This window comes from Papaver somniferum, chromosome 1 (genome assembly GCF_003573695.1).
Source record: "Papaver somniferum cultivar HN1 chromosome 1, ASM357369v1, whole genome shotgun sequence".
Taxonomy (NCBI): domain Eukaryota; kingdom Viridiplantae; phylum Streptophyta; class Magnoliopsida; order Ranunculales; family Papaveraceae; genus Papaver; species Papaver somniferum.
This window is the reverse complement of record NC_039358.1, coordinates 152,120,562-152,124,079: the sequence shown is the minus strand read 5'-3', so window position 1 is coordinate 152,124,079 and position 3,518 is coordinate 152,120,562.

The following is a 3,518-nucleotide window of genomic DNA, read 5'->3' as shown; positions in this document are numbered from 1 at the left end:
AATGTGGGAGTATTCCTAGCTTCAATACTGACACATGGAACTGCACAAGGATCGAAATGAGAAACAAAGCAAAAGTTAAAGGATATACAATTTTTAACCTAAAGTTACACATGAAGTAATGAGTTTGTAACCAGAAGTTACAAATGTATTTTTGGGTTTACACTTATAACCTCAGGTTTACAAATATGAATGTGTAACCATAAGTTACACCTTATACATGCATATGTAACCTCAGGTTACACATTCCACTATCATGTGTAACTTTAAGTTACATAACCTTTTACATACAATAAGATATAAAGTTACATGTAAGAATATTTTATATTTAAAATGTTTATGTTAGATCCAAAAAAATAAATAAACTAAGAATAACAACTTACACTCTTCTTGGAAGGAAGTTTCAGTTTCGTCTAGCTCACTCTCTTCCTCGGACACTTTATCATGTTCAGCACCAGTTGCTTGTTTCTCAGTCAGTCCATGTCCTTCTACACCTTCTTCGTGTTGCATATCCTGGTCCTGGGACACTGCGTAAGGTTCAACACCAAGAGCTTTAATAATGTCGCAACATAAAATGTGCATATTGTAGTATGGTGTGCTGGAGATGTACGCTTTTGTCATCCCTCCTTTGGCAAGTTCTCGCACTGCATCAAACTTTTACTTGGTTTGCTTGTAGTTGCCCTTGTAGATTTTCATTCTGAATCATTTTCTCTTTAAGACACCATTTAAGCTGCTCCTTGCTTGGTTCCATGGTTGATATACCAAGTTTCTTTTCAAGATGCGAAAACTCATCTACAAAGCTAGCAGTTGCCTGCATTTAACAGATGGAGAGGTTAAAAAGAGAGATCAAAAGTGCATGTGTAAGTTACACATGCCATATACAAGATTCAATTGAATTCACTGGTATCTGCATGTGTAACTTATAGTTACACATGAATTCACTTGTGATATTTTGCATGTGTAAATATAAGTCACACAAACTCAATTGCATGTGTAACTTATAGGTGCACATGACAAATTTGATTTTTTGTAACTACAAGATGCATTTGTACCATAATTATACAAAATATAAACCAAGTAATATATAACACTTACCGAAAACTCTGTCAGGTTTGCACCAACTATGAAATCTAATATCACTTGCACGTCCCACCTTTCAACCCTAGGGATCTGTTTTTCGTGGTTCGGAACTTTTGCGATTAAGCATGTTGGTGTGTGCTCAACAAATGAGATCTGCAACATATACATAATCAATCAATTTAATTAGTCGATCGAAAAAAAATATCTACAACGTAACTGTAAAACTACTTTAACAACAATAAAGTAAAAATATTATCCTTAACAGTAGGTATCGTTTGAAAAACTATCAACTTTATCTAGAAGTTGGGTAAACAAGTACTCGTGTATAATATCGGGCCATGACACCCTGAGCACAGTCTCATAAGTCTCGAAAATAGCAAGAAAGCGCACATTCACTCCGCTTGCATTTATGTCACCGAAAAAGAGTACACAACACAGATACAATCCTATCATACACACTACATGTTGATCATCAAGTTTTGTTCTTCTCGTTTTGCTCATAACTTGTTTTATCTTCTCTATAATGTTATTCTTGCTCACTGACGTTGAATGTGTTGTTTGTTTGATATCATTAAAGTACTTGTTGTATAAAACGTTTTCATCCAAATCAGCTAGAGTAACTGTCTTAACAACTTCTGACCCTTTCTACTTCCAATTCTTTTCATGGAAAGTATACCAACACATTTTTCCGGTGTAGACTCTATAAACTTATCACCAAATTTGAATGGACAGGGTATCTCACCATCTCTATCAAAGCAGTTCAAAAGATTTACATCCCCGTGTTTGTTAGTAGTGATTTGTTTCACTTTCTTATCATCATATTCCCCGTAATACATCATGACAAGCTCACCGTAAGATACTGAAAATACGAGGGTACCCAAATACACCACAATCTTTTTGTTTTCAACCCATAAGTCCTCTTACCGAAAGTGATCGTCTATGGACAGAGTCGAGACAATACAACAAATCGGTATTCACACTTTGTGTGATTGTCTATGGATACAAGATCGAGACAATATGACAACCAAAGTGTGATACTTGATAATATGTTCGGACTTAACCAAACTTTATAGGATTACTATCAAGTATATCGAAGTTAACGTAAAGTGCAATTTACTTTAAATTATACAAACAAATATAATTTCGGAAAACAAAAGTAAATCATACAATAAGATTTTGTTAACGAGGAAAACTGCAAGTACAGAAAAACCCTGTGACCTAGTCCAAAATTGAATACTCTCAGAATTAAGCCGATATACAAAATATAAACCAACTTCGTATAGTTGATATCAAGCAACTACCCCTGGTTCACTTATTTTCCTCAGTATCCTTGCGCTTCCGACTTCGAAGGTCACGCACTGGTACAATTCCTTTTGGATCGTATTCCAAATGGTAAAGGAAAAACAAATATGTTTGGTAACAACTCTATTGATTCTTTCAACATAAAGATATATCAATTCATACACAAAGGCTCTTCCATTTAATCCAATAAAATCCTTTGTCTGGTTAGATCAATCTATCCAATAACTAAAAAAGTAGTTAAGTTTAGATTCGCACTCAATCAAAATAAATCTCAAAGAGATATATTGAGAATGTTGATCTCACGCAACTAATCAATCGAATAAATCTGATTATAGTTGGATCCCAGCCGATCAAGGTTTGTGCAGACACAAAGATATGAGAACTAATAAGAAATCTTCTTTGTCTTCAAATCTTCTTTAATCTTCAATAAACACCTTCACAACACCACTTGAATCTCTTGCGATCAATCACACACAGAACGAAGTCTGTTAAAATGGATTATTACAAGATGTCTTTAGATCTACAATCATTTTTAAAGATCCCATCGATATTTCGATCTAGTTTGAGTGAATCTTATATCAGAAGAGAAGATTCTCAAGAATAAACAAACTAGGTGCAATCAAAGTTTCAACAACCGTTAGTCAATCAAATCAATCGAAAACTAATAACACTATAATTATCTAATTTCCCACCAAGGGTACTCGTAGAGCTTCTTGATCCCACAAAAGTCTTTAAACGAGCGGTCGTAAAATATTTCACCTAATTAGGATACTTTCCTCTCCGAATAGACGGCTCCACCAGAAACAACAAGAATTGAAGTTTGCCTGGCTCTTTGGATAGTTTGCTATAAATGCAAACTTAGGTATTTATAGACCAAGGATGTTTGGGCACCAAGGAATTTCCAAAACCGAAAATATTCTCAAGATATGCAATGAATAGAAAAATTCGGTTTTCTTAATTCCAATAAATGCTTGTCCAAAATTTCTGAAATCTCCCAATAGAAAATCTCCAATTAGTAAATGCACATTACTAATTTTATTCTCTAGAGATATGCATTTAATTGCTGGTAATTAAAGCATATAAAACCAAAAACCTTAATTAAAAGATTCTCAATTTATTTCGGCACATGATCTCCTTGA